The sequence below is a fragment of the Scyliorhinus torazame genome, chromosome 24 (assembly GCF_047496885.1).
Source record: "Scyliorhinus torazame isolate Kashiwa2021f chromosome 24, sScyTor2.1, whole genome shotgun sequence".
Taxonomy (NCBI): Eukaryota; Metazoa; Chordata; class Chondrichthyes; order Carcharhiniformes; family Scyliorhinidae; genus Scyliorhinus; species Scyliorhinus torazame.
The window spans coordinates 10,429,055-10,445,151 of record NC_092730.1 but is presented as its reverse complement, the minus strand read 5'-3'; the positions used below and the strand labels follow the sequence as shown (position 1 = coordinate 10,445,151).

The window sequence follows — 16,097 nt, the reverse complement described above, 5'->3', positions numbered from 1 at the left end:
TGTTCAGTGGGGGCTTCAAGCGATGCCCCCCGCGGTTGACCTTGTGGTCAGTATGTGGTAGCTGGTGGGAGAGGCGGACACGGATAGCTGGTTTCCACAGCCCAGTGAGATGTAGCGACGGCGGAGGGAAGGGGCGACGATCACCTTTCTCGTTCGGTCTCCGTTTTGTTCAATTGCACCTTGTCTTTTCCGCCTAGGACCCAGTGAACAGGACGCTTGTCACCCTGCGTGTCGACCCTCAAGGCTTCTTCCTGTACTGGACAGGGCAGAACAATGTAAGTGAAAACTTTCAATTCTCTGTGATCTATCTGACATGCAAGTGTTTGATGGGGACAGTGTAGAGGGAGCTTTACTCTGTATCTAACCCCGAGCTGTACCTGTCCTGGGAGTGTTTGATGGGGACAGTGTCGAGGGAGCTTTACTCTGTATCTAACCCCGTGCTGTACCTGTCCTGGGAGTGTTTGATGGGGACAGTGTAGAGGGAGCTTTACTCTGTATCTAACCCCGTGCTGTACCTGTCCTGGGAGTGTTTGATGGGGACAGTGTCGAGGGAGCTTTACTCTGTATCTAACCCCGTGCTGTACCTGTCCTGGGAGTGTTTGATGGGGACAGTGTAGAGGGAGCTTTACTCTGTACCTAACCCCGTGCTGTACCTGTCCTGTGAGTGTTTGAAGGGGGACAGTGTAGAGGGAGCTTTACTCTGTATCTAACCCCATGCTGTACCTGTCCTGGGAGTGTTTGATGGGGACAGTGCAGAGGGAGCTTTACTCTGTATCTAACCCCGTGCTGTCCCTGTCCTGGGAGTGTTTGATGGGGACAGTGGAGAGGGAGCTTTACTCTGTATCTAACCCCGTGCTGTACCTGTCCTGGGAGTGTTTGAAGGGGGACAGTGTAGACGGAGCTTTACTCTGTATCTAACCCCGTGCTGTACCTGTCCTGGGAGTGTTTGATGGAGACAGTGCAGAGGGAGCTATACTCTGTATCTAACCCCGTGCTGTTTCTGTCCTGGGAGTGTTTGATGGGGACAGTGTAGAGGGAGCTTTACTCTGTATCTAACCCCGTGCTGTACCTGTCCTGGGAGCGTTTGATGGGGACAGTATAGAGGGAGCTTTACTCTGTATCTAACCCCGTGCTGTACCTGTCCTGGGAGTGTTTGATGGGGACCGTGTAGAGGGAGCTTTACTCTGTATCTAACCCCGTGCTGTACGTGACCTGGGAGTGTTTGATGGGGACAGTGTAGAGGGAGCTTTACTCTGTATCTAACCCCGTGCTGTACCTGTCCTGAGAGTGTTTGATGGGGACAGTGTAGAGGGAGCTTTACTCTGTATCTAACCCCGTGCTGTACCTGTCCTGGGAGTGTTTGATGGGGACAGTGTAGAGGGAGCTTTACTCTGTATCTAACCCCGTGCTGTACCTGTCCTGGGAGCGTTTGATGGGGACAGTATAGAGGGAGCTTTACTCTGTATCTAACCCCGTGCTGTACCTGTCCTGGGAGTGTTTGATGGGGACCGTGTAGAGGGAGCTTTACTCTGTATCTAACCCCGTGCTGTACGTGACCTGGGAGTGTTTGATGGGGACAGTGTAGAGGGAGCTTTACTCTGTATCTAACCCCGTGCTGTACCTGTCCTGAGAGTGTTTGATGGGGACAGTGTAGAGGGAGCTTTACTCTGTATCTAACCCCGTGCTGTACCTGTCCTGGGAGTGTTTGATGGGGACTGTGTAGAGGGAGCTTTACTCTGTATCTAACCCCGTGCTGTTCCTGTCCTGGGAGTGTTTGATGGGGACAGTGTAGAGGGAGCTTTACTCTGTATCTAACCCCGTGCTGTTCCTGTCCTGGGAGTGTTTGATGGGGACAGTGTAGAGGGAGCTTTACTCTGTATCTAACCCCGTGCTGTACCTGTCCTGGGAATGTTTGATGGGGACAGTGTAGAGGGAGCTTTACTCTGTATCTAACCCCGTGCTGTTCCTGTCCTGGGAGTGTTTGATGGGGACAGTGTAGAGGGAGCTTTACTCTGTATCTAACCCCGTGCTGTTCCTGTCCTGGGAGTGTTTGATGGGGACAGTGTAGAGGGAGCTTTACTCTGTATCTAACCCCGTGCTGTACCTGTCCTGGGAGTGTTTGATGGGGACAGTGTAGAGGGAGCTTTACTCTGTATCTAACACCGTGCTGTACCTGTCCTGGGAGTGTTTGATGGGGACAGTGTAGAGGGAGCTTTACTCTGTATCTAACCCCGTGCTGTACCTGTCCTGGGAGTGTTTGATGGGGACAGTATAGAGGGAGCTTTACTCTGTATCTAACCCCGTGCTGTACCTGTCCTGGGAGTGTTTGATGGGGACCGTGTAGAGGGAGCTTTACTCTGCATCTAACCCCGTGCTGTACCTGTCCTGGGAGTGTTTGATGGGGACCGTGTAGAGGGAGCTTTACTCTGTATCGAACCCCGTGCTGTACCTGTCCTGGGAGTGTTTGATGGGGACAGTGTAGAGGGAGCTTTACTCTATATCTAACCCTGTGCTGTACCTGTCCTGGGAGTGTTTGATGGGGACTGTGTAGAGGGAGCTTTACTCTGTATCTAACCCCGTGCTGTACCTGTCCTGGGAGTGTTTGATGGGGACAGTGTAGAGGGAGCTTTACTCTGTATCTAACCCTGTGCTGTACCTGTCCTGGGAGTGTTTGATGGGGACAGTGTAGAGGGAGCTTTACTCTGTATCGAACCACGTGCTGTACCTGTCCTGGGAGTGTTTGATGGGGACAGTGTAGAGGGAGCTTTACTCTGTATCTAACCCCGTGCTGTACCTGTCCTGGGAGTGTTTGATGGGGGACAGTGTAGAGGGAGCTTTACTCTGTATCTCACCCCGTGCTGTACCTGTCCTGGGAGTGTTTGATGGGGACAGTGTAGAGGGAGCTTTACTCTGTATCTAACCCCGTGCTGTACCTGTCCTGGGAGTGTTTGATGGGGACAGTGTAGAGGGAGCTTTACTCTGTATCTAACCCCGTGCTGTACCTGTCCTGGGAGTGTTTGATGGGGACAGTTTAGAGGGAGCTTTACTCTGTATCTAACCCCGTGCTGTACCTGTCCTGGGAGTGTTTGATGGGGACAGTGTAGAGGGAGCTTTACTCTGTATCTAACACCGTGCTGTACCTGTCCTGGGAGTGTTTGATGGGGGCAGTGTAGAGGGAGCTTTACTCTGTATCTAACCCCGTGCTGTACCTGTCCTGGGAGTGTTTGATGGGGACAGTGTAGAGGGAGCTTTACTCTGTATCTAACCCCGTGCTGTACCTGTCCTGGGAGTGTTTGATGGGGACAGTGTAGAGGGAGCTTTACTCTGTATCTAACACCGTGCTGTACCTGTCCTGGGAGTGTTTGATGGGGACAGTGTAGAGGGAGCTTTACTCTGTATCTAACCCCGTGCTGTACCTGTCCTGGGAGTGTTTGATGGGGACAGTGTAGAGGGAGCTTTACTCTGTGTCTAACCCCGTGCTGTACCTGTCCTGGGAGTGTTTGATGGGGACAGTGTAGAGGGAGCTTTACTCTGTATTTAACCCCGTGCTGTACCTGTCCTGGGAGGGTTTGATGGGGAACAGTGTAGAGGGAGCTTTACTCTGTATCTAACTCCGTGCTGTACCTGTCCTGGGAGTGTTTGATGGGGCAGTGTAGAGGGAGCTTTACTCTGTATCTAACCCCGTGCTGTACCTGTCCTGGGCGTGTTTGATGGGGACAGCGTCGAGGGAGCTTTACTCTGTATCTAACCCCGTGCTGTACCTGTCCTGGGAGTGTTTGATGGGGACAGTGTAGAGGGAGCTTTACTCTGTATCTAACCCCGTGCTGTACCTGTCCTGGGAGTGTTTGATGGGGACAGTGTAGAGGGAGCTTTACTCTGTATCTAACCCCGTGTTGTACGGTCCTGGGCGTGTTTGATGGGGACAGTGTAGAGGGAGTTTTACTCTGTATCTAACCCCGTGCTGTACCTGTCCTGGGAGTGTTTGATGGGGGCAGTATAGAGGGAACTTTACTCTGTATCTAACCCCGTGCTGTACCTGTCCTGGGAGCGTTTGATGGGGACAGTGTAGAGGGAGCTTTACTCTGTATCTAACCCCGTGCTGTACCTGTCCTGGGAGTATTTGATGGGGACAGTGTAGAGGGAGCTTTACTCTGTATCTAACCCCGTGTTGTACCTGTCCTGGGAGTATTTGATGGGGACATTGTAGAGGGAGCTTTACTCTGTATCTAACCCCGTGCTGTACCTGTCCTGGGAGTGTTTGATGGGGACTGTGCAGAGGGAGCTTTACTCTGTATCTAACCCCGTGCTGTACCTGTCCTGGGAGTGTTTGATGGGGACAGTGTAGAGGGAGCTTTACTCTGTATCTCACCCCGTGCTGTACCTGTCCTCGGAGTATTTGATGGGGACAGTATAGAGGGAGCTTTACTCTGTATCTAACCCCATGCTGTATTTGTCCTGGGAGTGTTTGATGGGGACGGTGCAGAGGGAGCTTTACTCTGTATCTAACCCCGTGCTGTACGGTCCTGGGTGTGTTTGAACGGTGATTCAGAGCGATGGTGAGGAGGTTGAAGGTTACGAATTTGGAGTGCCATTTCGTGGGGATTTTCATTTGTCATTTTAACTAAATTTGGATGGTGAGAGAGCGGGAGACGGGTTCGAGTTTGGCCCACTTAACTCGCTGAGGCCTAGAACAGAGTTGGAGCCTGTCCCCTTTCACTGTTCACCCTCCCCGCGTACTCCGCTGGGCCCCGAATTAGAACGATCAGGCGGACATCTCCCCTGCGGCCTTCGACCGGGGCCCCGTCCATCCGCAGCCCTTTGGAGTTTGGTTGCTAAGGGCGACGTTTGCCCGGCTGGTTGACATGGGGTGAAGATTGCAAAGAGTCCCTTTGGTTCGGTAAACAGGAACATTACTGATTGCGAAAGATCCAGGCTTTGTTTAAACAATCCGCTGCCTCACTCGGTGACGTGTGCCCGGTCCGCCCCTGCGGTGTGTTGACCAATGCATTAGGCCTCTGGATTCTTTGCCCCCCCTCCCCCTGCTCCAGCGAATACATTGCCCCACTTGGGATCTCACTGTGTAACTGTACAGAGTCACTGTTTATTCAGGGTGAGGATCACTCACTGTGTAACTGTACAGAGTCACTGTTTATTCAGGGTGAGTATCACTCACTGTGTAACTGTACAGAGTCACTGTTTATTCAGCAGGGTGAGGGTCACTCACTGTGTAACTGTACAGAGTCACTGTTTATTCAGGGCGAGGATCACTCACTGTGTAACTGTACAGAGTCACTGTTTATTCAGCAGGGTGAGGGTCACTCACTGTGTAACTGTACAGAGTCACTGTTTATTCAGGGTGAGGATCACTCACTGTGTAACTGTACAGAGTCACTGTTTATTCAGGGTGAGTATCACTCACTGTGTAACTGTACAGAGTCACTGTTTATTCAGCAGGGTGAGGGTCACTCACTGTGTAACTGTACAGAGTCACTGTTTATTCAGGGTGAGGATCACTCACTGTGTAACTGTACAGAGTCACTGTTTATTCAGCAGGGTGATGATCACTCACTGTGTAACTGTACAGAGTCACTGTTTATTCAGGGTGAGGATCACTCACTGTGTAACTGTACAGAGTCACTGTTTATTCAGCAGGGTGAGGATCACTCACTGTGTAACTGTACAGAGTCACTGTTTATTCAGCAGGGTGAGGATCACTCACTGTGTAACTGTACAGAGTCACTGTTTATTCAGGGTGAGGGTCACTCACTGTGTAACTGTACAGAGTCACTGTTTATTCAGCAGGGTGAGGGTCACTCACTGTGTAACTGTACAGAGTCACTGTTTATTCAGGGTGAGGATCACTCACTGTGTAACTGTACAGAGTCACTGTTTATTCAGGGTGAGGATCACTCACTGTGTAACTGTACAGTCACTGTTTATTCAGGGTGAGGGTCACTCACTGTGTAACTGTACAGTCACTGTTTATTCAGGGTGAGGATCACTCACTGTGTAACTGTACAGAGTCACTGTTTATTCAGGGTGAGGATCACTCACTGTGTAACTGTACAGAGACACTGTTTATTCAGCAGGGTGAGGGTCACTCACTGTGTAACTGTACAGAGTCACTGTTTATTCAGGGTGAGGATCACTCACTGTGTAACTGTACAGAGTCACTGTTTATTCAGCAGGGTGAGGATCACTCACTGTATAACTGTACAGAGTCACTGTTTATTCAGGGTGAGGATCACTCACTGTTTAACTGTACAGAGTCACTGTTTATTCAGCAGGGTGAGGATCACTCACTGTGTAACTGTACAGAGTCACTGTTTATTCAGCAGAGTGAGGATCACTCACTGTGTAACTGTACAGAGTCACTGTTTATTCAGGGTGAGGATCACTCACTGTGTAACTGTACAGAGTCACTGTTTATTCAGGGTGAGGATCACTCACTGTGTAACTGTACAGAGTCACTGTTTATTCAGGGTGAGGATCACTCACTGTTTAACTGTACAGTGCCACTGTTTATTCAGGGTGAGGGTTACTCACTGTGTAACTGTACAGAGTCACTGTTTATTCAGGGTGAGGGTTACTCACTGTGTAACTGTACAGAGTCACTGTTTATTCAGCAGGGTGAGGATCACTCACTGTGTAACTGTACAGAGTCACTGTTTATTCAGCAGTGTGAGGATCACTCACTGTGTAACTGTACAGAGTCACTGTTTATTCAGCAGGGTGAGGATCACTCTCTGTGTAACTGTACAGAGTCACTGTTTATTCAGGATGAGGGTCACTCACTGTAACTGTACAAAATCACTGTTTATTCAGGGTGAGGATCACTCACTGTGTAACTGTACAGAGTCACTGTTTATTCAGGGTGAGGATCACTCACTGTGTAATGTACAGAGTCACTGTTTATTCAGCAGGGTGAGGATCACTCACTGTGTAACTGTACAGAGTCACTGTTTATTCAGCAGAGTGAGGATCACTCACTGTGTAACTGTACAGAGTCACTGTTTATTCAGGGTGAGGGGCACTCACTGTGTAACTGTACAGAGTCACTGTTTATTCAGCAGGGTGAGGATCACTCACTGTGTAACTGTACAGAGTCACTGTTTATTCAGGGTGAGGATCACTCACTGTCTAACTGTACAGAGTCACTGTTTATTCAGGGTGAGGATCACTCACTGTGTAACTGAACAGAGTCACTGTTTATTCAGCAGGGTGAGGATCACTCACTGTGTAACTGTACAGAGTCACTGTTTATTCAGGGTGAGGATCACTCACTGTGTAACTGTACAGAGTCACTGTTTATTCAGCAGGATGAGGATCACTCACTGTGTAACTGTACAGAGTCACTGTTTATTCAGGGTGTGGATCACTCACTGTGTAACTGTACAGAGTAACTGTTTATTCAGGGTGAGGATCACTCACTGTGTAACTGTACAGAGTCACTGTTTATTCACGGTGAGGATCACTCACTGTGTAACTGTACAGAGTCACTGTTTATTCAGCACGGTGAGGATCACTCACTGTGTAACTGTACAGAGTCACTGTTTATTCAGCAGAGTGAGGATCACTCACTGTGTAACTGTACAGAGTCACTGTTTATTCAGGGTGAGGGGCACTCACTGTGTAACTGTACAGAGTCACTGTTTATTCAGCAGGGTGAGGATCACTCACTGTGTAACTGTACAGAGTCACTGTTTATTCAGGGTGAGGATCACTCACTGTGTAACTGTACAGAGTCACTGTTTATTCAGGGTGAGGATCACTCACTGTGTAACTGAACAGAGTCACTGTTTATTCAGCAGGGTGAGGATCACTCACTGTGTAACTGTACAGAGTCACTGTTTATTCAGGGTGAGGATCACTCACTGTGTAACTGTACAGAGTCACTGTTTATTCAGCAGGATGAGGATCACTCACTGTGTAACTGTACAGAGTCACTGTTTATTCAGGGTGAGGATCACTCACTGTGTAACTGTACAGAGTCACTGTTTATTCAGGGTGAGGATCACTCACTGTGTAACTGTACAGAGTCACTGTTTATTCAGCAGGGTGAGGATCACTCACTGTGTAACTGTACAGAGTCACTGTTTATTCAGGGTGAGGATCACTCACTGTAACTGTACAGAGTCACAGTTTATTCAGCAGGGTGATGATCACTCACTGTGTAACTGTACAGAGTCACTGTTTATTCAGGGTGAGGATTCCTCACTGTGTAACTGTACAGAGTCACTGTTTATTCAGCAGGGTGAGGGTCACTCACTGTGTAACTGTACAGAGTCACTGTTTATTCAGGGCGAGGATCACTCACTGTGTAACTGTACAGAGTCACTGTTTATTCAGGGTGAGGATCACTCACTGTGTAACTGTACAGAGTCACTGTTTATTCAGCAGGGTGAGGATCACTCACTGTGTAACTGTACCGAGTCACTGTTTATTCAGGGTGAGGATCACTCACTGTGTAACTGTGCAGAGTCACTGTTTATTCAGCAGGGTGAGGATCACTCACTGTAACTGTACAGAGTCACGGTTTATTCAGGGTGAGGATCACTCACTGTGTAACTGTACAGAGTCACTGTTTATTCAGCAGGGCGAGGATCACTCACTGTGTAACTGTACAGAGTCACTGTTTATTCAGCAGGGTGAGGATCACTCACTGTGTAACTGTACAGAGTCACTGTTTATTCAGCAGGCTGAGGATCACTCACTGTGTAACTGTACAGAGTCACTGTTTATTCAGCAGGGTGAGGATCACTCACTGTGTAACTGTACAGAGTCACTGTTTATTCAGCAGGGTGAGGATCACTTACTGTGTAACTGTACAGTCACTGTTTATTCAGGGTGAGGATCACTCACTGTAACTGTACAGAGTCACTGTTTATTCAGGGTGAGGATCACTCTGTGTAACTGTACAGAGTCACTGTTTATTCAGCAGGGTGAGGGTCACTCACTGTGTAACTGTACAGAGTCACTGTTTATTCAGGGCGAGGATCACTCACTGTGTAACTGTACAGAGTCACTGTTTATTCAGGGTGAGGATCACTCACTGTGTAACTGTACAGAGTCACTGTTTATTCAGCAGGGTGAGGATCACTCACTGTGTAACTGTACAGAGTCACTGTTTATTCAGGGTGAGGATCACTCACTCTGTAACTGTGCAGAGTCACTGTTTATTCAGCAGGGTGAGGATCACTCACTGTAACTGTACAGAGTCACGGTTTATTCAGGGTGAGGATCACTCACTGTGTAACTGTACAGAGTCACTGTTTATTCAGGGTGAGGATCACTCACTGTGCAACTGTACAGAGTCACTGTTTATTCAGGGTGAGGATCACTCACTGTGTCACTGCACAGAGTCACTGTTTATTCAGCAGGGTGATGATCACTCACTGTGTAACTGTACAGAGTCACTGTTTATTCAGCAGGGTGAGGATCACTCACTGGAACTGTACAGAGTCACTGTTTATTCAGGGTGAGGATCACTCACTGTGTAACTGTACAGAGTCACTGTTTATTCAGCAGGGTGAGGGTCACTCACTGTGTAACTGTACAGAGTCACTGTTTATTCAGCAGGGTAAGGATCACTCACTGTGTAACTGTACAGAGTCACTGTTTATTCAGGGTGAGGATCACTCACTGTGTAACTGTGCAGAGTCACTGTTTATTCAGCAGGGTGAGGATCACTCACTGTAACTGTACAGAGTCACTGTTTATTCAGGGTGAGGATCACTCACTGTGTAACTGTACAGAGTCACTGTTTATTCAGCAGGGCGAGGATCACTCACTGTGTAACTGTACAGAGTCACTGTTTAATCAGCAGTGTGAGGGTCACTCACTGTGTAACTGTACAGAGTCACTGTTTATTCAGGGTGAGGATCACTCACTGTGTAACTGCACAGAGTCACTGTTTATTCAGCAGTGTGAGGATCACTCACTGTGTAACTGTACAGAGTCACTGTTTATTCAGCAGGGTGAGGATCACTCACTGTGTAACTGTACAGAGTCACTGTTTATTCAGCAGGGTGAGGATCACTCACTGTGTAACTGTACAGAGTCACTGTTTATTCAGCAGAGTGAGGATCACTCACTGTGTAACTGTACAGAGTCACTGTTTATTCAGGGTGAGGATCACTCACTGTGTAACTGTACAGAGTCACCGTTTATTCAAGGTGAGGATCACTCACTGTGTAACTGTACAGAGTCACTGTTTATTCAGCAGTGTGAGGATCACTCACTGTGTAATTGTACAGAGTCACTGTTTATTCAGCAGGGTGATGATCACTCACTGTGTAACTGTACAGAGTCACTGTTTATTCAGGGTGAGGATCCCTCACTGTGTAACTGTACAGAGTCACTGTTTATTCAGGGTGAGGATCACTCACTGTGTAACTGTACAGAGTCACTGTTTATTCAGCAGGGTGAGGATCACTCACTGTGTAACTGTACAGAGTCACTGTTTATTCAGGGTGAGGATCACTCACTGTGTAACTGTGCAGAGTCACTGTTTATTCAGCAGGGTGAGGATCACTCACTGTAACTGTACAGAGTCACGGTTTATTCAGGGTGAGGATCACTCACTGTGTAACTGTACAGAGTCACTGTTTATTCAGCAGGGCGAGGATCACTCACTGTGTAACTGTACAGAGTCACTGTTTAATCAGCAGTGTGAGGGTCACTCACTGTGTAACTGTACAGAGTCACTGTTTATTCAGGGTGAGGATCACTCACTGTGTAACTGCACAGAGTCACTGTTTATTCAGCAGTGTGAGGATCACTCACTGTGTAACTGTACAGAGTCACTGTTTATTCAGCAGGGTGAGGATCACTCACTGTGTAACTGTACAGAGTCACTGTTTATTCAGCAGAGTGAGGATCACTCACTGTGTAACTGTACAGAGTCACTGTTTATTCAGGGTGAGGATCACTCACTGTGTAACTGTACAGAGTCACCGTTTATTCAAGGTGAGGATCACTCACTGTCTAACTGTACAGAGTCACTGTTTATTCAGCAGTGTGAGGATCACTCACTGTGTAATTGTACAGAGTCACTGTTTATTCAGCAGGGTGATGATCACTCACTGTGTAACTGTACAGAGTCACTGTTTATTCAGGGTGAGGATCCCTCACTGTGTAACTGTACAGAGTCACTGTTTATTCAGCAGGGTGAGGGTCACTCACTGTGTAACTGTACAGAGTCACTGTTTATTCAGGGCGAGGATCACTCACTGTGTAACTGTACAGAGTCACTGTTTATTCAGGGTGAGGATCACTCACTGTGTAACTGTACAGAGTCACTGTTTATTCAGCAGGGTGAGGATCACTCACTGTGTAACTGTACAGAGTCACTGTTTATTCAGGGTGAGGATCACTCACTGTGTAACTGTGCAGAGTCACTGTTTATTCAGCAGGGTGAGGATCACTCACTGTAACTGTACAGAGTCACGGTTTATTCAGGGTGAGGATCACTCACTGTGTAACTGTACAGAGTCACTGTTTATTCAGCAGGGCGAGGATCACTCACTGTGTAACTGTACAGAGTCACTGTTTATTCAGCAGGCTGAGGATCACTCACTGTGTAACTGTACAGAGTCACTGTTTATTCAGGGTGAGGATCACTCACTGTGTAACTGTGCAGAGTCACTGTTTATTCAGCAGGGTGAGGATCACTCACTGTAACTGTACAGAGTCACGGTTTATTCAGGGTGAGGATCACTCACTGTGTAACTGTACAGAGTCACTGTTTATTCAGGGTGAGGATCACTCACTGTGTAACTGTACAGAGTCACTGTTTATTCAGGGTGAGGATCACTCACTGTGTCACTGTACAGAGTCACTGTTTATTCAGCAGGGTGATGATCACTCACTGTGTAACTGTACAGAGTCACTGTTTATTCAGCAGGGTGAGGATCACTCACTGTAACTGTACAGAGTCACTGTTTATTCAGGGTGAGGATCACTCACTGTGTAACTGTACAGAGTCACTGTTTATTCAGCAGGGTGAGGGTCACTCACTGTGTAACTGTACAGAGTCACTGTTTATTCAGCAGGGTAAGGATCACTCACTGTGTAACTGTACAGAGTCACTGTTTATTCAGGGTGAGGATCACTCACTGTGTAACTGTGCAGAGTCACTGTTTATTCAGCAGGGTGAGGATCACTCACTGTAACTGTACAGAGTCACTGTTTATTCAGGGTGAGGATCACTCACTGTGTAACTGTACAGAGTCACTGTTTATTCAGCAGGGCGAGGATCACTCACTGTGTAATTGTACAGAGTCACTGTTTATTCAGCAGCGTGATGATCACTCACTGTGTAACTGTACAGAGTCACTGTTTATTCAGGGTGAGGATCACTCACTGTGTAACTGTACAGAGTCACTGTTTATTCAGGGTGAGGATCACTCACTGTGTAACTGTACAGAGTCACTGTTTATTCAGCAGGGTGAGGATCACTCACTGTGTAACTGTACAGAGTCACTGTTTATTCAGCAGGGTGAGGATCACTCACTGTGTAACTGTACAGAGTCACTGTTTATTCAGCAGGGTGAGGATCACTCACTGTGTAACTGTACAGAGCCACTATTTATTTAGGGTGAGGATCCCTCACTGTGTAACTGTACAGAGTCACTGTTTATTCAGCAGGGTGTGGATCACTCACTGTGTAACTGTACAGAGTCACTGTTTATTCAGGGTGAGGATCACTCACTTTGTAACTGTAAAGAGTCACTGTTTATTCAGCAGGGTGAGGATCACTCACTGTGTAACTGTACAGAGTCACTGTTTATTCAGGGTGAGGATCACTCACTGTGTAACTGTACAGAGTCACTGTTTATTCAGCAGGGTGAGGATCACTCACTGTGTAACTGTACAGAGCCACTGTTTATTTAGGGTGAGGATCACTCACTGTGTAACTGTACAGAGTCACTGTTTATTCAGCAGGGTGACTATCACTCACTGTGTAACTGTACAGAGTCACTGTTTAATCAGCAGTGTGAGGATCACTCACTGTGTAACTGTACAGAGTCACTGTTTATTCAGCAGGGTGACGATCACTCACTGTGTAACTGTACAGAGTCACTGTTTATTCAGCAGGGTGAGGGTCACTCACTGTGTAACTGTACAGAGTCACTGTTTATTCAGGGTGAGGATCACTCACTGTGTAACTGTACAGAGTCACTGTTTATTCAGCAGTGTGAGGATCACTCACTGTGTAACTGTACAGAGTCACTGTTTATTCAGGGTGAGGATCACTCACTGTGTAGCTGTACAGAGTCACTGTTTATTCAGCAGGGCGAGGGTCACTCACTGTGTAACTGTACAGAGTCACTGTTTATTCAGCAGGGTGAGGATCACTCACTGTAACTGTACAGAGTCACTGTTTATTCAGCAGGGTGAGGATCACTCACTGTAACTGTACAGAGTCACTGTTTATTCTGGGTGAGGATCACTCACTGTGTAACTGTACAGAGTCACTGTTTATTCAGGGTGAGGATCACTCACTGTGTAACTGTACAGAGTCACTGTTTATTCAGTGTGATGATCACTCACTGTGTAACTGTACAGAGTCACTGTTTATTCAGCAGGGTGAGGGTCACTCACTGTAACTGTACAGAGTCACTGTTTATTCAGCAGGGTGATGATCACTCACTGTGTAACTGTACAGAGTCACTGTTTATTCAGGGTGAGGATCACTCATTGTGTAACTGTACAGAGTCACTGTTTATTCAGCAGGATGAGGATCACTCACTGTGTAACTGTACAGAGTCACTGTTTATTCAGGGTGAGGATCACTCACTGTGTAACTGTACAGAGTCACTGTTTAATCAGCAGTGTGAGGATCACTCACTGTGTAATTGTACAGAGTCACTGTTTATTCAGCAGCGTGATGATCACTCACTGTGTAACTGTACAGAGTCACTGTTTATTCAGGGTGAGGATCACTCACTGTGTAACTGTACAGAGTCACTGTTTATTCAGGGTGAGGATCACTCACTGTGTAACTGTACAGAGTCACTGTTTATTCAGCAGGGTGAGGATCACTCACTGTGTAACTGTACAGAGTCACTGTTTATTCAGCAGGGTGAGGATCACTCACTGTGTAACTGTACAGAGTCACTGTTTATTCAGCAGGGTGAGGATCACTCACTGTGTAACTGTACAGAGCCACTATTTATTTAGGGTGAGGATCCCTCACTGTGTAACTGTACAGAGTCACTGTTTATTCAGCAGGGTGTGGATCACTCACTGTGTAACTGTACAGAGTCACTGTTTATTCAGGGTGAGGATCACTCACTTTGTAACTGTAAAGAGTCACTGTTTATTCAGCAGGGTGAGGATCACTCACTGTGTAACTGTACAGAGTCACTGTTTATTCAGGGTGAGGATCACTCACTGTGTAACTGTACAGAGTCACTGTTTATTCAGCAGGGTGAGGATCACTCACTGTGTAACTGTACAGAGCCACTGTTTATTTAGGGTGAGGATCACTCACTGTGTAACTGTACAGAGTCACTGTTTATTCAGCAGGGTGACTATCACTCACTGTGTAACTGTACAGAGTCACTGTTTAATCAGCAGTGTGAGGATCACTCACTGTGTAACTGTACAGAGTCACTGTTTATTCAGCAGGGTGAGGGTCACTCACTGTGTAACTGTACAGAGTCACTGTTTATTCAGGGTGAGGATCACTCACTGTGTAACTGTACAGAGTCACTGTTTATTCAGCAGTGTGAGGATCACTCACTGTGTAACTGTACAGAGTCACTGTTTATTCAGGGTGAGGATCACTCACTGTGTAGCTGTACAGAGTCACTGTTTATTCAGCAGGGCGAGGGTCACTCACTGTGTAACTGTACAGAGTCACTGTTTATTCAGCAGGGTGAGGATCACTCACTGTAACTGTACAGAGTCACTGTTTATTCAGCAGGGTGAGGATCACTCACTGTAACTGTACAGAGTCACTGTTTATTCTGGGTGAGGATCACTCACTGTGTAACTGTACAGAGTCACTGTTTATTCAGGGTGAGGATCACTCACTGTGTAACTGTACAGAGTCACTGTTTATTCAGTGTGATGATCACTCACTGTGTAACTGTACAGAGTCACTGTTTATTCAGCAGGGTGAGGGTCACTCACTGTAACTGTACAGAGTCACTGTTTATTCAGCAGGGTGATGATCACTCACTGTGTAACTGTACAGAGTCACTGTTTATTCAGGGTGAGGATCACTCATTGTGTAACTGTACAGAGTCACTGTTTATTCAGCAGGATGAGGATCACTCACTGTGTAACTGTACAGAGTCACTGTTTATTCAGGGTGAGGATCACTCACTGTGTAACTGTACAGAGTCACTGTTTATTCAGGGTGAGGATCCCTCACTGTGTAACTGTACAGAGTCACTGTTTATTCAGCAGGGTGAGGGTCACTCACTGTGTAACTGTGCAGAGTCACTGTTTATTCAGCAGGGTGAGGATCACTCACTGTAACTGTACAGAGTCACGGTTTATTCAGGGTGAGGATCACTCACTGTGTAACTGTACAGAGTCACTGTTTATTCAGCAGGGCGAGGATCACTCACTGTGTAACTGTACAGAGTCACTGTTTATTCAGCAGGGTGAGGATCACTCACTGTGTAACTGTACAGAGTCACTGTTTATTCAGCAGGCTGAGGATCACTCACTGTGTAACTGTACAGAGTCACTGTTTATTCAGCAGGGTGAGGATCACTCACTGTGTAAGTGTACAGAGTCACTGTTTATTCAGCAGGGTGAGGATCACTCACTGTGTAACTGTACAGTCACTGTTTATTCAGGGTGAGGATCACTCACTGTAACTTGACAGAGTCACTGTTTATTCAGTGTGATGATCACTCACTGTGTAACTGTACAGAGTCACTGTTTATTCAGCAGGGTGAGGGTCACTCACTGTGTAACTGTACAGAGTCACTGTTTATTCAGCAGGGTGAGGATCACTCACTGTAACTGTACAGAGTCACTGTTTATTCAGCAGGGTGAGGATCACTCACTGTAACTGTACAGAGTCACTGTTTATTCTGGGTGAGGATCACTCACTGTGTAACTGTACAGAGTCA

General features: G+C 47.0%; 1 long non-coding RNA gene across 1 annotated transcript in view; it reads left to right on the top strand.

Annotated features, from left to right (window-relative positions):
* The first annotated feature begins 195 nt into the window (after positions 1 to 195).
* Positions 196 to 16,097, top strand: part of LOC140400089 (uncharacterized) — a 120,836-nt gene continuing 104,934 nt past the window's right edge. The window contains exon 1 of the long non-coding RNA XR_011938044.1: positions 196 to 275. This is a non-coding gene — a long non-coding RNA (uncharacterized lncRNA). The remainder of the gene's footprint in view (positions 276 to 16,097) is intronic.